Genomic DNA, 20,104 nt, shown 5'->3' on the forward strand with positions numbered 1-20,104 from the left:
ATGGTTCCTTTTGCCATAGTCGGGTTGACATTAGAAGCTTGCCACGCCCGGACTGTTACACTAACGCATTAGCATGTTAAAGCGATTTCATTGAGGAGCCTAGCTTTCTTAACTAGTAAGTAATGTACTTTTGGAGGGGGGAGGTGTCTTTCGCTGGAAATCTTGCCCCCTTCTACTTTGAAAATACCTGTGAAACTGGTTTAATTCGTCACAGCCAGCACTCCCGCAGAGAGGGGGGTTGTACTTGTTAATGTCTTAGCCGGAACATATCATTATATCTCATTTTGTATTTCTATAAAAAAATCGTTTGCCCAGCCTAACACTATTGTTGTTATTGTTTTTATCCTGTAAAGCGCTTTGAGCAGCACAGCTTTCTCACCAGTTAGATTACTTTTTGATACCATCCTTACACAAAGCAGAAACTTCTTGTATTTTCCGATGACATACAAGTGGAAAGATTACAGATTTTAATAATCTTTTTTCTGAAACAGGGAAAATCTGATCATGTTTCTCTATAACAATAATAAAAAACTTTATTTTACATATCACCTTTAAAAGTGGCATCTCAAAGCAATACAGTAGATGTAAACCACAGATTACAAAGTAAATACCCAGACAAACGCAAAGGCGTTTTCAATAAAATGCTTTTATTCATTCAGCAGAGAGAGCGTAAAACCTGGGCATAACAGCTGTTCCTTTTTCTGATCACCCGCTCTCTGGATACACGTCTCACCTGTCCTGTTCTTTGTTTTCCTAATTTGCTGATTATGCCTTCTGCGATCCACTCCTGCCCTCACACCCAAAGAAGACTATTTTAAATTGATTTGCGCGGTCCATTGTGCAATTAACACTTGTATGTGCTGTCCTTAAGGTGATATCACATAAAGGTGATATGTAAAATAATGTTTTTTTATTGTTATAGAGAAACATGATCAGATTTTCCCCGTATCAGAAAAAAAGATCTAAAGTATACTAGTTTGTCACTAGTATACTTTTAATACAGTCTTTGCTGTGCTCTTGAGGATCCTTGTAATATTTCAAGCTCTGGATGAATGATAAGTGTAGCAGTTTAAATAATTTTCGTAGTTAGATATTATGAAACGCTCTGTTAAAAGCAAGGGAGTTTTTATGTCCATTACAGTAAAAGAAAATGCCTGACAAAGCAGGGCTTGGACAGATTCCAAGTGCATTTTTGCAATTTGCGTTGCATTGTGCTGCTGTAATACAGTTTAAAATAATTAAAAGTCTAAACAGTATCAGCTTTATTTATGGGTTGCAATTTAAAAAAAGTCAAAAACCGCACTCAAAATGCAATTTAGAGCTTTCTGGCAAGAGGAGACACCCAAATTAATAATGTAACATGCCACTGCATGAACAAGGTTATACTGCTATTTCCTTAGATACGCGATTAAAAAATAATTTTTATTAACTTTTTAATAAAATGTTTTTGTTCACTCATAATCTGACAATTTCAGGAAGACTAAGGAAGGACTAAGGGAATTGTCATCTGTTGTGAAAGGTCTGTGAGCTCTGTGACTTTGAGACCACTTGTTATCCCAGGTTGTTTGAATTGCCACAATTCAAATAGAGAAAAAAGAGCTGACTGACAAGATTTAAGATGTGGCTGTCAATGTTGGATTAAAAAAAACACATTGCCCGACGTTAGTTGCATTGCTTGAAAAATAATTTTATTTCGAGAGACTGGATAAGTAATTCAAGTGTTTTTTTTTTAACTTCCTGAAAAGCAAATAATAATTTAACTTTATGTGCAAATGTTTTATGATATGTCGCTGTTGTGAATGTCTGTGGAGTGCCTGTCTGTCCTGGCTATGCTCTCTCGCTTGCTCGCCCTCCCCTTCTCTCTCTCTCTCAATTCAATGTGCTTTATTAGCATGACAGATTGGTACAATCAGTGTTGGGTATTTACTTTGCTTTGAGATGCCACTTTTAAAGGTGATATATAAAATCAAGGCTTTAACTTGCTTTAACTCCGCAAGTCTGAGTTCTCGTGTCTGTCCTATCCGAACCCGAAAGTATTACAATATGTATCTTTATAGCAGGTGGTGTACAACTTTTTAGCATAGATTACACTTTTCTAAAATGTATTTAAAAAAAAAAACGATTACAATCTAATCTTTCCATGTTTGATCCCAGGATCCCAAGAAAAATAAATCTAAACGGGGAGAATGCTATGCTGAACGTTTATTAAGATACTTAGAAGACAAAGATATCAATTATTGTTGCATTTGTCTGATTGTGAATCAAAAAACACATATATTTAAACCTGCGTTTGCGATTTAAATCAAAACGCGATTTAAATCAATATAAATGTTTATATTGTAACACATAGGTGACTATTCATTGTTATTAAAATGACTTAAATTCGATCATGTTGTGATATTTAGAAATATAAATTTGTTTGGTGCGAGTGAGGTTTTATTTAATCTCTGATCCAGGGAAATGTTTTATTTTTTCAAAGAAATGTTTGTTGAAAAAAAAGTCATGACTCCAGCAGGATTCAAACACACAGCATGTGAGGTAGGAGTCAGGAGTCTAACCCACAGTGCCACCAGCAAGGTCACATGCAGAGTGCTGAAAAAGCACTACAGAAACATTATCAACAGACAATGTACAGCATGTACTATTCTTGTGTTGCGGTACATGAATATAATTATATCGTTATTAATTTCTTTAGATACGCAATTCCATATTATATTCCCTTTTAATCAAATTCTAAAAGTATGCTTGTTGACTCCGGTATGACGTTAGTTAAAGACTTCGAAGCTTAAAATGTTAAGGGAGAAATGGAATACTGGTGTGTATTTTTTATTTAAAGTACAGAGACCAGCCATATACTGTATGTTTATGTTCCAAAATTAATATCGTTTATGGCCTTCACACGCGTTACAGTATGCTCCTATTCTTTTTATAGGTACTAAGATTTCCCTTCAGTGGTAAAATTCCATATGAATATTCAATGCTAAAATGGGCACAGTAAAGACATTTACTGTAAATCTTTCTACGACCGACCAACGGGCTACGAGTGCCCCCGTCGGTCAACCAATCACTTACCGCGGTATTTTGCGTCATCGCGCGTCACAATGCGCGACTCCGTAGCCAATTACCTCCGGTATGTGTCTGTACTGCGCACTTTGAATGGCTGCATCTGTACCTTCCAATCACTGATGTCGCTCTCCCTAAACCTTAACGTGATGTTTTGCAGATGTGCAGTGTGCCTTTACTCCTGTATTAAAAACGACCTCTGTTGTCGGGCGGAGTTGAAAGAGAACTAACTGCACAGAAAAAGTATGTAACGATAAAATGTTTCTACACTTCAGAATGTCCCTTTAAATCCCTGCTCACACACGTCGGTGTGGGGAGCGGGCAGGTAGAGAGCTTTTCCAGAAACTCATGATGTTTCTCATGGGGTGTTACCTGCAGTAGTATCTCTCTCCACGCCTTTGGAAAGAAAAGAGTGGCTCCAGTGCAGGGTAAGGTCAGAACAGCTGGTCTGATTGTCTTAGAAAACAAGAAATTAAAATCAACAGGGAAATTGAACAATACAGAAATCAGCGCAGTATACAATAGGAAGCAAGCAAACAAAATGCTCAGCAAAATCGTAGTTGAGTAAATTGGTGTAAAAAAAATATTTGTAAGCAAAGGAGAGCCCGTGCTGCGTGTGAAACACATCAATAGTTCAGCATTTCTGAAACGTTTAATTGAATTGACAAAGAAATCCTCTCCTTAAACTTCAAAAAAGGATTATCTGTGGAGCCAGCAGGCGTAACACTGCAGTTGCCCGTTTCTCACAGGTGTTTGAAGTTGTGGATAACATTTAGTTAAACCTAATAACTGGTTGGGCCACCCTTAGAAGCAACAACTGCAATCAAGCGTTTGCGATAACTGGCAATGAGTCTTTTACAATGCTGTGGAGGAAATTTGGCCCACTCATCTTTGCAGAATTGTTGTAATTCAGCCACTATGGAGGGTTTTCGAGCCTTAACCGCTTTTTTAAGGTCATGCCACAACATCTCAATCGGATTCAGGTCAGGACTTTGACTAGGCCACTCCAAAGTCTTCATTTTGTTTTTCTTAAGCCATTCAGAGGTGGACTTGCTGGTGTGTTTTGAACTTGAACTTGAACTTTATTGCCATATGTAACCGGTACTGGTACAATGGAATTCTTACTTACAGAAAGTCTCTCGATTGTAAAACAAGTGTAAAAAACAAGACAAAGTGCAAACAGTGCATCAAGACAATGTACAAACAAACAATAGACAATGTGCAAGTAAACATGTAGACAGTTTGAATGTAAACAATACAGACGTGTAAACAATGACTGGAGATGTGCAATAGATAAGAAATCATAAAGAGGTAGATGGTGATGGTGTAGGTGTGGTCCGAGGGGGATGGCTAAATTTGTTCGCCAGTCTCACTGCTTGTGGATAGAAGCTATTGAAGAATCTAGTGTTAAGTGTCCGTATGCTCTTATATCTCTTGCCTGAGGGCAGTGGGGTGAAGAGCTCATGCCCGGGGTGGTGACTGTCCTCTGTGATGGCCAGAATTCTACCATGGCAGCGGTCCTCATAGAGCTGTTTAATCTCGTTGAGACCGCAGCCGATGATCTTCTGGGCCATATTGACCATTCTCTGTAGTGCCTTTCTTTCTCGCGAAGAGGTGTTACCATACCACACAGTGATCCCGTTGGTGAGAATGCTCTCGATGGTGCAGCAATAGAAGTTCACCAACACATGTATTGGCATCCCCCATCACTTGAGGCACCTCAAGAAATAAAGGCGCTGCTGAGCCTTCTTGATGATAGAGTCAGTGTTCACAGTCCAGGTTAGATCTTTAGAGATGTGAATTCCCAAAAACCTAAAGCTGGTGACTGTTTCCACTTCCGTTCCATCAATACTGAGTGGGCTGTGAGTGTATGGCCTGTGTCTCCGAAAGTCCACTATTAGCTCTTTCGTTTTCTTTATGTTCAAGTCCAGGTTATTGCTATGACACCACCTAAGCAGCTGTACAACTTCATCCCTGTAAGTGGACTTGTCATCATCACTGATCAGTCCTATTATAGTGGTGTCATCGGCAAACTTAATGATGCGGTTGTTGCTGTGTCTTGCTGTGCAGTCGTGAGTAAATAGGGAGTACAACCTTGGACTCAGACAGCAGCCTTGTGGGGTTCCAGTGCTCAGGGTGAGTGGTGTTGATGTTTTATTGCCTATCCGCACCACCTGTGGTCTCTCAATAAGAAAGTCCAGCAGCCAGTTGCAGACAGAGTTGCACAGACCTAATCCCCTGAGCTTTGTCACCAGTTGACTGGGTATGATGGAATTGAATGCTGAACTGTAGTTCACAAACACCATTCTCACATAAGAGTTCTTAGTGTCCAGGTGTTCCAAGGCTGTATGCAGAGCCAGGGAGACAGCATCATCCACTGATCTGTTGTTCTGGTAGGCGAACTGCAGGGGGTCCAGGGACTCTGTGATGGAGGAGTTGATATGTGACAACACCAGCTTCTCCAGGCATTTCATCACCACAGATGTTAATGCTACTGGGCAGTAATCATTCAGGCATGTCACTTTTGTCTTTTTGGGGGTTGGAACAATAGTGTTTTTTTTAAAGCAGGTGGGGACCATGGACCGTGACAGGGAGGAGTTAAAGATGTCCGTAAACACTGTGGTCAGCTGGGCTGCACATGTCCTCAGGACGCGAGGTGGTATCCCATCAGGCCCTGCAGCCTTACGGATTTTCACCCTGCTCAGAGTCTTCTGCACGTCCTGCTCTGAGAGTTTCAGGACAAACTCGCCCTGCACACTTGGGGTCTTCTCAGCAGTGCCCGTGTTCAGAGCATCAAAGCGGGCATAGAAGTGGTTCAGCTCGTCAGGCAGGGATGCGTTGTTCGTGTCAATCTCCTGGCTGCAGCCCTTGTAGCCTGTGATTGACTGTAATCCCTTCCACAGCCTCCGGGTGTCAGCGCACTGCGTTTCAAGCCGCACTCTGTAGCTCCGTTTGGCGCGTTTTATGGCTTCCTGTAATGCATACTGTGATTTCTTGTACAGCTCTTCGTCCCCCGATTTGAACGCGGTGGATCTATCTTTTATTTTATTGCGTATGTCGTGGTTGAACCACAGTTTCTGATTGGGAAATGACCTAATTTTAATTTCTGGTACACAAACGTCGGTGCAGTATTTAATATAGCTGGTGACCGCGTCCGTATACTCATTTAAATCTGTGTCGGGAGCTCTGAATGCGTCCCAGTCTGTACTATCAAAGCAGACTATTAACCTGCTTTCCGCCTCCTCAGACCAACAACGCACTGACCTGTTCGCAGTGGGGGAGGTCTTCAGCTTCTGTTCGTACTCAGGAAGCAACAGGAGAGCGATGTGGTCCGACTTACCGAAACTCGGTTTGGGAAGCGCTTTGTATGCTCCTTTTATTGTTGTGTTGCAGTGGTCTAAAATATTGCCTCCTCTTGTCGGTTCAGTGACATGCTGAATGTATTTTTGCAGAACTTTCCTCAGATTGCAGTGGTTGAAGTCCCCAACTACAATTGAGACGGCTTCTGGGTGGGAGTTTTCGTGCTTGTTGATAATGTCGTGGAGTTCGCTATGTGCTGCTTCCACGCAGGCTTGAGGTTGAATGTAAACGGTTGTGATAATAGTGGCGGAAAACTCCCTCGGCAAATAAAAGGGTCGACATTTTATGGTCAGGTGTTCTAGATTCGGCGAGCAGGATTTAGAGATTACCTTCACGTCGGTGCACCACTTGCTGTTAACCAGGAAGCAAACGCCTCCGCCTTTGTGTTTGCCGGTTGCTTGGTGGTTTCTGTCCATGCGGTAAACGGTGAACCCCTTTGGCTGGATGGCGGTGTCCGGGACGCATGCATTCAGCCAGGTTTCAGTGAAGGCATAAACACAGCAATACCTCAGGTCCCTTTCCGCGTTGATCCGACAATGTAGCTCATCTATCTTATTGTGCAGTGACTGAACATTAGCTAACAAAATAGACGGCAGCAGTGGTCTGTGCGGACGCCTTCGTAGTCGCGCTAGCACGCCGCCTCGTCTTCCCCGGCGTCTGCTGCCCACCTGTTGTTGTTGTTCGCCGCATCTTTGTCCGATCCAGCAGGTGGAGTCCGGTACGTGAAAAAAAGTTGTTTGATGACATTAAGGAGTCTGTCCTCAGGTTTAAAAGCGTTTGTCTATCATAAGTAATGACAGACATTGAGCGTCCAACACAAAACAAGAGTATTAACGTATAAATAAACATTAAAACAGACACACAACGCCTCACACGCGAAAGGTCCCCGGTTCGAAACCAGGCAGAAACAGACTTTGTTTGTCGCCAGGCACAAAAGGGGATTGGGGATTCGCCTAGCGCTGTGATCGAACAGACCCACTCACCTATTAGTGTGGCGGGATCTGCACAGTGCATGTCGCAGCGCATCCTGCTTTCACTTCAATGCGCATCCTGATGTACCCAGGTCTCCCGCGTGACAGGTGGGGACAGGTGACAGGTCCTATACTAACGAGGAAGACATCGCTCTCTCCGACCCCCGGCATCGTGTCCCGACCCACCGTGCTGGAAGCCGACGCGTACTGTGATTCCTTTACGGAGCAGAAATGACAACCGAGGAGCCGAGAGATCATTTCAGCATTTCGCGTCTGAACGGAAAACACAAACGACCAACTCGGAATGACTTGCCTTTGACGCTTCTCAAAGCGTTCTTTGTGCATCGAACAGACCCACTCACCTCTTAGTGTGGCGGGATCTGCACAGTGCATGTCGCAGCGCTTCCTGCTTTCACTTCAATGTGCTTCCTGATGTCGAGTCGTGTGCCGTGCGGAGGCTCTGAAAGCGAGAGCAATGAAAAGGTGCACGACGCTGTGAAAGAAAACAGAGAAGTGAAAGGCAGTCATTTCTCTAAGGAGGTGAAAGAAAAGCTACTCACCGTCGGGGAATCGAACCCCAGTCTCCCGCGTGACAGGCGGGGATACTTGCCACTATACTAACGAGGAAGACATCGCTCTCTCCGACCCCCGGCATCGTGTCCCGACCCAGCATGCTGGAAGCCGACGCGTGCTGTGATCCCTTTACGGAGCAGAAATGACAACCGAGGAGCCGAGAGATCATGTCAGCATTTCGCGTCTGAACGGAAAACACAAACGACCAACTCGGAATGACTTGCCTTTGACGCTTTTCAAAGTGTTCTTTGTGCACGACGACTGCGCCGCCTAGCAGATACAAAGGGGTTGTACAACTTTGAACTAGCAAATGGAAGAGGGCTAAGCCCCCTCTCTTTTAGCCCAGGTTCGATCTGTCTCCCAGAATCACCAGGGCGCACACACACACACACCCGTGCCGTTGAAGTGCTCTGCTTCATTTCTAAGGGCAACTCAACATTCACTCCTACCCCGAGTGCAGAAAAGACAGCATCCACAGCAACAACAGCTCAGGTCTCTGCACAGGAGCTAAGCTGCCCTCATCTCCTCTGCTCTGCAGCTCCTGCGGAGTGGAGTCCTGCCTGGAGCCGTGTTTGCAGGCGGCGGCTCCCCGCGCCCTGTCTGTGCGTCGTGTCCAAGAGCTCCTGGGAGGAAGAGAGAGCCCTCCCACTCGGGGGCTTTTCCACGGTCTGTGTGAGGAGGGGCGGGTGTGTCCAGTAGCTTATCGAGCGGAAGCCTGGGGCGGCGGAGAGCTGTGATCGTGCAGACCTTGAGGTGTCACCTCTTTGTCTGCTTTCCCGCCCCCCCTCCGCCCAAGCTCTGCTCCAAAGTAGCCCGGCAACCCCTCACACCTGCACGTGTCACAACCTAAGGTGCGGTCATGAGACACCCATGGGGTGTCGTTCTGTTCTTGCTAATTGTTTCCTGCCCGTCGCAGGCAGGAGTCCATGCGAGGAAGATGCGCTGGACAGAGCTCAGAGGGCGCAGCTGGGTGGCTTTCCTTCTGAGTGACGTTCCTGCAACACTCTCCCGCTACTCTTGGTGCGCTCATGCCACAACACAGGAAGGCTGGAGCAGGTGGCTGTGGGCTTTGCGCACTGCCGAAATAGCTCAGTTGGGAGAGCGTTAGACTGAAGATCTAAAGGTCCCTGGTTCGATCCTGGGTTTCGGCATTTTGTTTCATCGCGCCCTTTGTTCCTCTCCAGCGCCCCCTTCCTAAAGTGACACGTCCCTTTCTCAGCCCGAAACGCAAGCGAGACACCAGCAGCAGTCCCTACAGGTTTCCGTAGTGTAGCGGCTATCACGTTCGCCTAACACGCGAAAGGTCCCCGGTTCGAGACCGGGCGGAAACAGCCTCGTTTTGCACGCTCCTGTACTTCACAGAGGTCTTGAGCGACCGGTCATTTGTTCCCAATGTATTTCCGGTGCCTTCGTGCACTCTTGTACCAAACGCACGTTCCTTCTGTACGCGGAGCCGATCATTTGCAATTGGGCTGTGCCGACAGACCAGGTCGAGCTCTGTCGGCTCAAAAGCAGCGCAGGACCTGCAAGAACAACAGAAAGATTAGCATCCAGCGGGGGCCTCTTAGTGAGCCCAAGAGCTCATCAAGAATCGGCTCCAGCAACAGGGCTGGGCGCATTGTTCCATTCTCCGCCCACTCTCGGTGTAAACAAGTCCCTCCTGGTCTCTGCTTGAAATGCACTTTCCTGCGTTTGCTTTGGTGTAACTGGCTTCCCCTGCATGGGCGAATGTGAAGAAGATCCTTAGTAAGTCATTGAAGAAAACCGAGAAGAGGTCGGAGTGGCCTCTGTCGTTCATCAACGATCCAGTCAGGCAGTACTCCTCTGTAAAGCGCCGTTCGTTCACGTCGATTGGCTTTTTTTTGCCTTCATTCGTGCGAGTAGTAAAAGCAGACGCCCCTATTCTGCCGTGACCCGGATTCGAACCGGAGTTGTTGCGGCCACAACGCAAAGTACTGACCACTATACGATCACAGCGAGTTACCGAGACACACGCGGTAGGGCGGAAAGGGCTGTGCTCTCTTCGTGTGACATAATTCGGAAAAGTCCTGACGTTGCATTTCAACTGAGCCCCAGTATACATCGACCCTTCGACACTCTGAGTGACAACTCTCTTGCGTGTTTTCTCATATTTATGTAGTTTGCTTGCTTGATGCCGTGAACAGCATGGTTGTTCGCTGCCATATAGTCTAGCGGTTAGGGTTCCTGGTTTTCACCCAGGCGGTTCGACTCGGTTTTGCCTCCTGCTTTCCAAAAGATCAGCACCGTGTACGAAAGAGCCGCATTAAAACTATTCGAACGTGCAAAACGTGCGAGAAGAGGGGGCGCTTGTTTCCAACCGAAACTTCTCGCGTGTGAGACGAGCTGATCATCGCTGTGGGAGGGTTACTCTGGTAGACAGGGCTGACCTTCGGTAACTCGCTGTGATCGTATAGTGGTCAGTACTTTGCGTTGTGGCCGCAACAACCCCGGTTCGAATCCGGGTCACGGCAGAATAGGGGCGTCTGCTTTTACTACTCGCACGAATGAAGGCAAAAAAAAGCCAATCGACGTGAACGAACGGCGCTTTACAGAGGAGTACTGCCTGACTGGATCGTTGATGAACGACAGAGGCCACTCCGACCTCTTCTCGGTTTTCTTCAATGACTTACTAAGGATCTTCTTCACATTCGCCCATGCAGGGGAAGCCAGTTACACCAAAGCAAACGCAGGAAAGTGCATTTCAAGCAGAGACCAGGAGGGACTTGTTTACACCGAGAGTGGGCGGAGAATGGAACAATGCGCCCAGCCCTGTTGCTGGAGCCGATTCTTGATGAGCTCTTGGGCTCACTAAGAGCCCCCCCCTGGATGCTAATCTTTCTGTTGTTCTTGCAGGTCCTGCGCTGCTTTTGAGCCGACAGAGCTCGTCCTGGTCTGTCGGCACAGCCCAATTGCAAATGATCGGCTCCGCGTACAGAAGGAACGTGCGTTTGGTACAAGAGTGCACGAAGGCACCGGAAATACATTGGGAACAAATGACCGGTCGCTCAAGACCTCTGTGAAGTACAGGAGCGTGCAAAACGAGGCTGTTTCCGCCCGGTCTCGAACCGGGGACCTTTCGCGTGTTAGGCGAACGTGATAGCCGCTACACTACGGAAACCTGTAGGGACTGCTGCTGGTGTCTCGCTTGCGTTTCGGGCTGAGAAAGGGACGCGTCACTTTAGGCAGGTGGCGCTGGAGAGAGGAACAAAGGGCGCGATGAAACAAAATGCCGAAACCCGGGATCGAACCAGGGACCTTTAGATCTTCAGTCTAACGCTCTCCCAACTGAGCTATTTCGGCAGTGCGCAAAGCCCACAGCCACCTGCTCCAGCCTTCCTGTGTTGTGGCATGAGCGCACCAAGAGTAGCGGGAGAGTGTTGCAGGAACGTCACTCAGAAGGAAAGCCACCCAGCTGCGCCCTCTGAGCTCTGTCCAGCGCATCTTCCTCGCATGGACTCCTGCCTGCGACGGGCAGGAAACAATTAGCAAGAACAGAACGACACCCCATGGGTGTCTCATGACCGCACCTTAGGTTGTGACACGTGCAGGTGTGAGGGGTTGCCGGGCTACTTTGGAGCAGAGCTTGGGCGGAGGGGGGGCGGGAAAGCAGACAAAGAGGTGACACCTCAAGGTCTGCACGATCACAGCTCTCCGCCGCCCCAGGCTTCCGCTCGATAAGCTACTGGACACACCCGCCCCTCCTCACACAGACCGTGGAAAAGCCCCCGAGTGGGAGGGCTCTCTCTTCCTCCCAGGAGCTCTTGGACACGACGCACAGACAGGGCGCGGGGAGCCGCCGCCTGCAAACACGGCTCCAGGCAGGACTCCACTCCGCAGGAGCCGCAGAGCAGAGGAGATGAGGGCAGCTTAGCTCCTGTGCAGAGACCTGAGCTGTTGTTGCTGTGGATGCTGTCTTTTCTGCACTCGGGGTAGGAGTGAATGTTGAGTTGCCCTTAGAAATGAAGCAGAGCACTTCAACGGCACGGGTGTGTGTGTGTGTGCGCCCTGGTGATTCTGGGAGACAGATCGAACCTGGGCTAAAAGAGAGGGGGCTTAGCCCTCTTCCATTTGCTAGTTCAAAGTTGTACAACCCCTTTGTATCTGCTAGGCGGCGCAGTCGTCGTGCACAAAGAACACTTTGAGAAGCGTCAAAGGCAAGTCATTCCGAGTTGTCGTTTGTGTTTTCCGTTCAGACGCGAAATGCTGACATGATCTCTCGGCTCCTCGGTTGTCATTTCTGCTCCGTAAAGGGATCACAGCACGCGTCGGCTTCCAGCATGCTGGGTCGGGACACGATGCCGGGGGTTGGAGAGAGCGATGTCTTCCTCGTTAGTATAGTGGCAAGTATCCCCGCCTGTCACGCGGGAGACCGGGGTTCGATTCCCCGACGGGGAGTAACTTTTCTTTCACCTCCTTAGAGAAATGACTGCCTTTCACTTCTCTGTTTTCTTTCACAGCGTCGTGCACCTTTTCATTGCTCTCGCTTTCAGAGCCTCCGCACGGCAGTCGACTCGACATCAGGAAGCACATTGAAGTGAAAGCAGGAAGCGCTGCGACATGCACTGTGCAGATCCCGCCACACTAAGAGGTGAGTGGGTCTGTTCGATGCACAAAGAACGCTTTGAGAAGCGTCAAAGGCAAGTCATTCCGAGTTGGTCGTTTGTGTTTTCCGTTCAGACGCGAAATGCTGAAATGATCTCTCGGCTCCTCGGTTGTCATTTCTGCTCCGTAAAGGAATCACAGCACGCGTCGGCTTCCAGCACGGTGGGTCGGGACACGATGCCGGGGGTCGGAGAGAGCGATGTCTTCCTCGTTAGTATAGGACCTGTCACCTGTCCCCACCTGTCACGCGGGAGACTGGGGTGCATCAGGACGCGCCTTGAAGTGAAAGCAGGATGCGCTGTGACATGCACTGTGCAGATCCCGCCACACTAAGAGGTGGGTCCAGTGGGTCTGTTCGATCACAGCGCTAGGCGAATCCCCAATCCCCTTTTGTGCCTGGCGACAAAAGATGTCTGTTTCCGCCCGGTTTCGAACCGGGGACCTTTCGCGTGTGAGGCGAACGTGATAACCACTATACTACGGAAACGGTGGTAAGACGTGCCCAGCGGCCCAGCCCTGAGCTTCGCCAATGCGATTTAGCTGCTTCCAGTGCCTTTATTGGAGTGCGCTGATGGACCGTGCTCTCTCTCCAGAGACCAGCACGCCTGTCATGGACGGAGCAGGAAAGGCGGCGCCACATTCTACAGCCCTCTCCACGCAATCGACGAAATCGGGCTACTGAAGTGGAGAAAATCGCCTCTCCAGAAAGTGCAAATATCATCTTGGAGACTATAAATCCTATTGCCGAAGGTCAGCCCTGTCTACCAGAGTAACCCTCCCACAGAGATGATCAGCTCGTCTCACACGCGAGAAGTTTCGGTTGGAAACAAGCGCCCCCTCTTCTCGCACGTTTTGCACGTTCGAGTAGTTTTAATGCGGCTCTTTCGTACACGGTGCTGATCTTTTGGAAAGCAGGAGGCAAAACCGAGTCGAACCGCCTGGGTGAAAACCAGGAACCCTAACCGCTAGACTATATGGCAGCGAACAACCATGCTGTTCCCGGCATCATGCAAGCAAACTACATAAATATGAGAAAACACGCAAGAGAGTTGTCACTCAGAGTGTCGAAGGGTCGATGTATACTGGGGCTCAGTTGAAATGCAACGTCAGGACTTTTCCGAATTATGTCACACGAAGAGAGCACAGCCCTTTCCGCCCTGCCGCGTGTGTCTCGGTAACTCGCTGTGATCGTATAGTGGTCAGTACTTTGCGTTGTGGCCGCAACAACCCCGGTTCGAATCCGGGTCACGGCAGAATAGGGGCGTCTGCTTTTACTACTCGCACGAATGAAGGCAAAAAAAAGCCAATCGACGTGAACGAACGGCGCTTTACAGAGGAGTACTGCCTGACTGGATCGTTGATGAACGACAGAGGCCACTCCGACCTCTTCTCGGTTTTCTTCAATGACTTACTAAGGATCTTCTTCACATTCGCCCATGCAGGGGAAGCCAGTTACACCAAAGCAAACGCAGGAAAGTGCATTTCAAGCAGAGACCAGGAGGGACTTGTTTACACCGAGAGTGGGCGGAGAATGGAACAATGCGCCCAGCCCTGTTGCTGGAGCCGATTCTTGATGAGCTCTTGGGCTCACTAAGAGGCCCCCGCTGGATGCTAATCTTTCTGTTGTTCTTGCAGGTCCTGCGCTGCTTTTGAGCCGACAGAACTCGACCTGGTCTGTCGGCACAGCCCAATTGCAAATGATCGGCTCCGCGTACAGAAGGAACGTGCGTTTGGTACAAGAGTGCACGAAGGCACCGGAAATACATTGGGAACAAATGACCGGTCGCTCAAGACCTCTGTGAAGTACAGGAGCGTGCAAAACGAGGCTGTTTCCGCCCGGTCTCGAACCGGGGACCTTTCGCGTGTTAGGCGAACGTGATAGCCGCTACACTACGGAAACCTGTAGGGACTGCTGCTGGTGTCTCGCTTGCGTTTCGGGCTGAGAAAGGGACGCGTCACTTTAGGCAGGTGGCGCTGGAGAGAGGAACAAAGGGCGCGATGAAACAAAATGCCGAAACCCGGGATCGAACCAGGGACCTTTAGATCTTCAGTCTAACGCTCTCCCAACTGAGCTATTTCGGCGGTGCGCAAAGCCCACAGCCACCTGCTCCAGCCTTCCTGTGTTGTGGCATGAGCGCACCAAGAGTAGCGGGAGAGTGTTGCAGGAACGTCACTCAGAAGGAAAGCCACCCAGCTGCGCCCTCTGAGCTCTGTCCAGCGCATCTTCCTCGCATGGACTCCTGCCTGCGACGGGCAGGAAACAATTAGCAAGAACAGAACGACACCCCATGGGTGTCTCATGACCGCACCTTAGGTTGTGACACGTGCAGGTGTGAGGGGTTGCCGGGCTACTTTGGAGCAGAGCTTGGGCGGAGGGGGGGCGGGAAAGCAGACAAAGAGGTGACACCTCAAGGTCTGCACGATCACAGCTCTCCGCCGCCCCAGGCTTCCGCTCGATAAGCTACTGGACACACCCGCCCCTCCTCACACAGACCGTGGAAAAGCCCCCGAGTGGGAGGGCTCTCTCTTCCTCCCAGGAGCTCTTGGACACGACGCACAGACAGGGCGCGGGGAGCCGCCGCCTGCAAACACGGCTCCAGGCAGGACTCCACTCCGCAGGAGCCGCAGAGCAGAGGAGATGAGGGCAGCTTAGCTCCTGTGCAGAGACCTGAGCTGTTGTTGCTGTGGATGCTGTCTTTTCTGCACTCGGGGTAGGAGTGAATGTTGAGTTGCCCTTAGAAATGAAGCAGAGCACTTCAACGGCACGGGTGTGTGTGTGTGTGCGCCCTGGTGATTCTGGGAGACAGATCGAACCTGGGCTAAAAGAGAGGGGGCTTAGCCCTCTTCCATTTGCTAGTTCAAAGTTGTACAACCCCTTTGTATCTGCTAGGCGGCGCAGTCGTCGTGCACAAAGAACACTTTGAGAAGCGTCAAAGGCAAGTCATTCCGAGTTGGTCGTTTGTGTTTTCCGTTCAGACGCGAAATGCTGACATGATCTCTCGGCTCCTCGGTTGTCATTTCTGCTCCGTAAAGGGATCACAGCACGCGTCGGCTTCCAGCATGCTGGGTCGGGACACGATGCCGGGGGTTGGAGAGAGCGATGTCTTCCTCGTTAGTATAGTGGCAAGTATCCCCGCCTGTCACGCGGGAGACCGGGGTTCGATTCCCCGACGGGGAGTAGCTTTTCTTTCACCTCCTTAGAGAAATGACTGCCTTTCACTTCTCTGTTTTCTTTCACAGCGTCGTGCACCTTTTCATTGCTCTCGCTTTCAGAGCCTCCGCACGGCAGTCGACTCGACATCAGGAAGCACATTGAAGTGAAAGCAGGAAGCGCTGCGACATGCACTGTGCAGATCCCGCCACACTAAGAGGTGAGTGGGTCTGTTCGATGCACAAAGAACGCTTTGAGAAGCGTCAAAGGCAAGTCATTCCGAGTTGGTCGTTTGTGTTTTCCGTTCAGACGCGAAATGCTGAAATGATCTCTCGGCTCCTCGGTTGTCATTTCTGCTCCGTAAAGGAATCACAGCACGCGTCGGCTTCCAGCACGGTGGGTCGGGACACGATGCCGGGGGTCGGAGAGAGCGATGTCTTCCTCGTTAGTATAGGACCTGTCACCTGTCCCCACCTGTCACGCGGGAGACTGGGGTGCATCAGGACGCGCCTTGAAGTGAAAGCAGGATGCGCTGTGACATGCACTGTGCAGATCCCGCCACACTAAGAGGTGGGTCCAGTGGGTCTGTTCGATCACAGCGCTAGGCGAATCCCCAATCCCCTTTTGTGCCTGGCGACAAAAGATGTCTGTTTCCGCCCGGTTTCGAACCGGGGACCTTTCGCGTGTGAGGCGAACGTGATAACCACTACACTACGGAAACGGTGGTAAGACGTGCCCAGCGGCCCAGTGCTGAGCTTCGCCAATGCGATTCAGCTGCTTCCAGTGCCTTTATTGGAGTGCGCTGATGGACCGTGCTCTCTCTCCAGAGACCAGCACGCCTGTCATGGACGGAGCAGGAAAGGCGGCGCCACATTCTACAGCCCTCTCCACGCAATCGATGAAATCGGGCTACTGAAGTGGAGAAAGTCGCCTCCCCAGAAAGTGCAAATATCATCTTGGAGACTATAAATCCTATTGCCGAAGGTCAGCCCTGTCTACCAGAGTAACCCTCCCACAGCGATGATCAGCTCGTCTCACACGCGAGAAGTTTCGGTTGGAAACAAGCGCCCCCTCTTCTCGCACGTTTTGCACGTTCGAGTAGTTTTAATGCGGCTCTTTCGTACACGGTGCTGATCTTTTGGAAAGCAGGAGGCAAAACCGAGTCGAACCGCCTGGGTGAAAACCAGGAACCCTAACCGCTAGACTATATGGCAGCGAACATCCATGCTGTTCCCGGCATCATGCAAGCAAACTACATAACTATGAGAAAACACGCAAGAGAGTTGTCACTCAGAGTGTCGAAGGGTCGATGTATACTGGGGCTCAGTTGAAATGCAACGTCAGGACTTTTCCGAATTATGTCACACGAAGAGAGCACAGCCCTTTCCGCCCTGCCGCGTGTGTCTCGGTAACTCGCTGTGATCGTATAGTGGTCAGTACTTTGCGTTGTGGCCGCAACAACCCCGGTTCGAATCCGGGTGACGGCAGAATAGGGGCGTCTGCTTTTACTACTCGCACGAATGAAGGCAAAAAAAAGCCAATCGATGTGAACGAACGGCGCTTTACAGAGGAGTACTGCCTGACTGGATCGTTGATGAACGACAGAGGCCACTCCGACCTCTTCTCGGTTTTCTTCAATGACTTACTAAGGATCTTCTTCACATTCGCCCATGCAGGGGAAGCCAGTTACACCAAAGCAAACGCAGGAAAGTGCATTTCAAGCAGAGACCAGGAGGGACTTGTTTACACCGAGAGTGGGCGGAGAATTGAACAATGCGCCCAGCCCTGTTGCTGGAGCCGATTCTTGATGAGCTCTTGGGCTCACTAAGAGGCCCCCGCTGGATGCTAATCTTTCTGTTGTTCTTGCAGGTCCTGCGCTGCTTTTGAGCCGACAGAGCTCGACCTGGTCTGTCGGCACAGCCCAATTGCAAATGATCGGCTCCGCGTACAGAAGGAACGTGCGTTTGGTACAAGAGTGCACGAAGGCACCGGAAATACATTGGGAACAAATGACCGGTCGCTCAAGACCTCTGTGAAGTACAGGAGCGTGCAAAACGAGGCTGTTTCAGCCCGGTCTCGAACCGGGGACCTTTCGAGTGTTAGGCGAACGTGACAGCCGCTACACTACGGAAACCTGTAGGGACCGCTGCTGGTGTCTCGCTTGCGTTTCGGGCTGAGAAAGGGACGCGTCACTTTAGGCAGGTGGCGCTGGAGAGAGGAACAAAGGGCGCGATGAAACAAAATGCCGAAACCCGGGATCGAACCAGGGACCTTTAGATCTTCAGTCTAACGCTCTCCCAACTGAGCTATTTCGGCAGTGCGCAAAGCCCACAGCCACCTGCTCCACCCTTCCTGTGTTGTGGCATGAGCGCACCAAGAGTAGCGGGAGAGTGTTGCAGGAACGTCACTCAGAAGGAAAGCCACCCAGCTGCGCCCTCTGAGCTCTGTCCAGCGCATCTTCCTCGCATGGACTCCTGCCTGCGACGGGCAGGAAACAATTAGCAAGAACAGAACGACACCCCATGGGTGTCTCATGACCGCACCTTAGGTTGTGACACGTGCAGGTGTGAGGGGTTGCCGGGCTACTTTGGAGCAGAGCTTGGGCGGAGGGGGGGCGGGAAAGCAGACAAAGAGGTGACACCTCAAGGTCTGCACGATCACAGCTCTCCGCCGCCCCAGGCTTCCGCTCGATAAGCTACTGGACACACCCGCCCCTCCTCACACAGACCGTGGAAAAGCCCCCGAGTGGGAGGGCTCTCTCTTCCTCCCAGGAGCTCTTGGACACGACGCACAGACAGGGCGCGGGGAGCCGCCGCCTGCAAACACGGCTCCAGGCAGGACTCCACTCCGCAGGAGCCGCAGAGCAGAGGAGATGAGGGCAGCTTAGCTCCTGTGCAGAGACCTGAGCTGTTGTTGCTGTGGATGCTGTCTTTTCTGCACTCGGGGTAGGAGTGAATGTTGAGTTGCCCTTAGAAATGAAGCAGAGTACTTCAACGGCACGGGTGTGTGTGTGTGTGTGCGCCCTGGTGATTCTGGGAGACAGATCGAACCTGGGCTAAAAGAGAGGGGGCTTAGCCCTCTTCCATTTGCTAGTTCAAAGTTGTACAACCCCTTTGTATCTGCTAGGCGGCGCAGTCGTCGTGCACAAAGAACACTTTGAAAAGCGTCAAAGGCAAGTCATTCCGAGCTGGTTGTTTGTGTTTTCCGTTCAGACGCGAAATGCTGACATGATCTCTCGGCTCCTCGGTTGTCATTTCTGCTCCGTAAAGGGATCACAGCACGCGTCGGCTTCCAGCATGCTGGGTCGGGACACGATGCCGGGGGTTGGAGAGAGCGACGTCTTCCTCGTTAGTATAGTGGCAAGTATCCCCGCCTGTCACGCGGGAGACCGGGGTTCGATTCCCCGACGGGGAGTAGCTTTTCTTTCACCTCCTTAGAGAAATGACTGCCTTTCACTTCTCTGTTTTCTTTCACAGCGTCGTGCACCTTTTCATTGCTCTCGCTTTCAGAGCCTCCGCACGGCAGTCGACTCGACATCAGGAAGCACATTGAAGTGAAAGCAGGAAGCGCTGCGACATGCACTGTGCAGATCCCGCCACACTAAGAGGTGAGTGGGTCTGTTCGATGCACAAAGAACGCTTTGAGAAGCGTCAAAGGCAAGTCATTCCGAGTTGGTCGTTTGTGTTTTCCGTTCAGACGCGAAATGCTGAAATGATCTCTCGGCTCCTCGGTTGTCATTTCTGCTCCGTAAAGGAATCACAGCACGCGTCGGCTTCCAGCACGGTGGGTCGGGACACGATGCCGGGGGTCGGAGAGAGCGATGTCTTCCTCGTTAGTATAGGACCTGTCACCTGTCCCCACCTGTCACGCGGGAGACTGGGGTACATCAGGACGCGCCTTGAAGTGAAAGCAGGATGCGCTGTGACATGCACTGTGCAGATCCCGCCACACTAAGAGGTGGCTCCAGTGGGTCTGTTCGATCACAGCGCTAGACGAATCCCCAATCCCCTTTTGTGCCTGGCGACAAAAGATGTCTGGTCTGTTTCCGCCCGGTTTCGAACCGGGGACCTTTCGCGTGTGAGGCGAACGTGATAACCACTACACTACGGAAACGGTGGTAAGACGTGCCCAGCGGCCCAGCCCTGAGCTTCGCCAATGCGATTCAGCTGCTTCCAGTGCCTTTATTGGAGTGCGCTGATGGACCGTGCTCTCTCTCCAGAGACCAGCACGCCTGTCATGGACGGAGCAGGAAAGGCGGCGCCACATTCTACAGCCCTCTCCACGCAATCGACGAAATCGGGCTACTGAAGTGGAGAAAATCGCCTCTCCAGAAAGTGCAAATATCATCTTGGAGACTATAAAT

General features: G+C 50.3%; 15 non-coding genes across 15 annotated transcripts; 7 read left to right on the forward strand and 8 right to left on the reverse strand.

Moving 5' to 3' along the window:
- The first annotated feature begins 9,045 nt into the window (after nucleotides 1–9,045).
- trnaf-gaa (transfer RNA phenylalanine (anticodon GAA)) lies at nucleotides 9,046–9,118 on the forward strand. Its single transcript has one exon. It is a non-coding gene; the product is annotated as a tRNA-Phe (tRNA).
- Nucleotides 9,119–9,225: 107 nt separating this feature from the next.
- trnav-aac (transfer RNA valine (anticodon AAC)) lies at nucleotides 9,226–9,298 on the forward strand. Its single transcript has one exon. It is a non-coding gene; the product is annotated as a tRNA-Val (tRNA).
- A 1,089-nt stretch (nucleotides 9,299–10,387) lies between these two features.
- Nucleotides 10,388–10,459, forward strand: trnah-gug (transfer RNA histidin (anticodon GUG)). Its single transcript has one exon. It is a non-coding gene; the product is annotated as a tRNA-His (tRNA).
- A 574-nt stretch (nucleotides 10,460–11,033) lies between these two features.
- Nucleotides 11,034–11,106, reverse strand: trnav-aac (transfer RNA valine (anticodon AAC)). Its single transcript has one exon. It is a non-coding gene; the product is annotated as a tRNA-Val (tRNA).
- Nucleotides 11,107–11,215: 109 nt separating this feature from the next.
- trnaf-gaa (transfer RNA phenylalanine (anticodon GAA)) lies at nucleotides 11,216–11,288 on the reverse strand. The gene has a single exon. It is a non-coding gene; the product is annotated as a tRNA-Phe (tRNA).
- A 1,023-nt stretch (nucleotides 11,289–12,311) lies between these two features.
- trnad-guc (transfer RNA aspartic acid (anticodon GUC)) lies at nucleotides 12,312–12,383 on the forward strand. Its single transcript has one exon. It is a non-coding gene; the product is annotated as a tRNA-Asp (tRNA).
- Nucleotides 12,384–13,004: 621 nt separating this feature from the next.
- Nucleotides 13,005–13,077, reverse strand: trnav-cac (transfer RNA valine (anticodon CAC)). The gene has a single exon. It is a non-coding gene; the product is annotated as a tRNA-Val (tRNA).
- Nucleotides 13,078–13,771: 694 nt separating this feature from the next.
- Nucleotides 13,772–13,843, forward strand: trnah-gug (transfer RNA histidin (anticodon GUG)). Its single transcript has one exon. It is a non-coding gene; the product is annotated as a tRNA-His (tRNA).
- A 574-nt stretch (nucleotides 13,844–14,417) lies between these two features.
- trnav-aac (transfer RNA valine (anticodon AAC)) lies at nucleotides 14,418–14,490 on the reverse strand. The gene has a single exon. It is a non-coding gene; the product is annotated as a tRNA-Val (tRNA).
- A 109-nt stretch (nucleotides 14,491–14,599) lies between these two features.
- trnaf-gaa (transfer RNA phenylalanine (anticodon GAA)) lies at nucleotides 14,600–14,672 on the reverse strand. Its single transcript has one exon. It is a non-coding gene; the product is annotated as a tRNA-Phe (tRNA).
- Nucleotides 14,673–15,696: 1,024 nt separating this feature from the next.
- On the forward strand, nucleotides 15,697–15,768 carry trnad-guc (transfer RNA aspartic acid (anticodon GUC)). Its single transcript has one exon. It is a non-coding gene; the product is annotated as a tRNA-Asp (tRNA).
- Nucleotides 15,769–16,389: 621 nt separating this feature from the next.
- On the reverse strand, nucleotides 16,390–16,462 carry trnav-cac (transfer RNA valine (anticodon CAC)). The gene has a single exon. It is a non-coding gene; the product is annotated as a tRNA-Val (tRNA).
- A 1,522-nt stretch (nucleotides 16,463–17,984) lies between these two features.
- trnaf-gaa (transfer RNA phenylalanine (anticodon GAA)) lies at nucleotides 17,985–18,057 on the reverse strand. Its single transcript has one exon. It is a non-coding gene; the product is annotated as a tRNA-Phe (tRNA).
- A 1,026-nt stretch (nucleotides 18,058–19,083) lies between these two features.
- trnad-guc (transfer RNA aspartic acid (anticodon GUC)) lies at nucleotides 19,084–19,155 on the forward strand. The gene has a single exon. It is a non-coding gene; the product is annotated as a tRNA-Asp (tRNA).
- A 626-nt stretch (nucleotides 19,156–19,781) lies between these two features.
- Nucleotides 19,782–19,854, reverse strand: trnav-cac (transfer RNA valine (anticodon CAC)). Its single transcript has one exon. It is a non-coding gene; the product is annotated as a tRNA-Val (tRNA).
- Between the last annotated feature and the right edge of the window lie 250 nt (nucleotides 19,855–20,104).

The sequence above is a fragment of the Lepisosteus platostomus genome, chromosome 5 (genome assembly GCF_059453375.1).
Source record: "Lepisosteus platostomus isolate fLepPlt1 chromosome 5, fLepPlt1.hap1, whole genome shotgun sequence".
Lineage (NCBI taxonomy): Eukaryota > Metazoa > Chordata > Actinopteri > Semionotiformes > Lepisosteidae > Lepisosteus > Lepisosteus platostomus.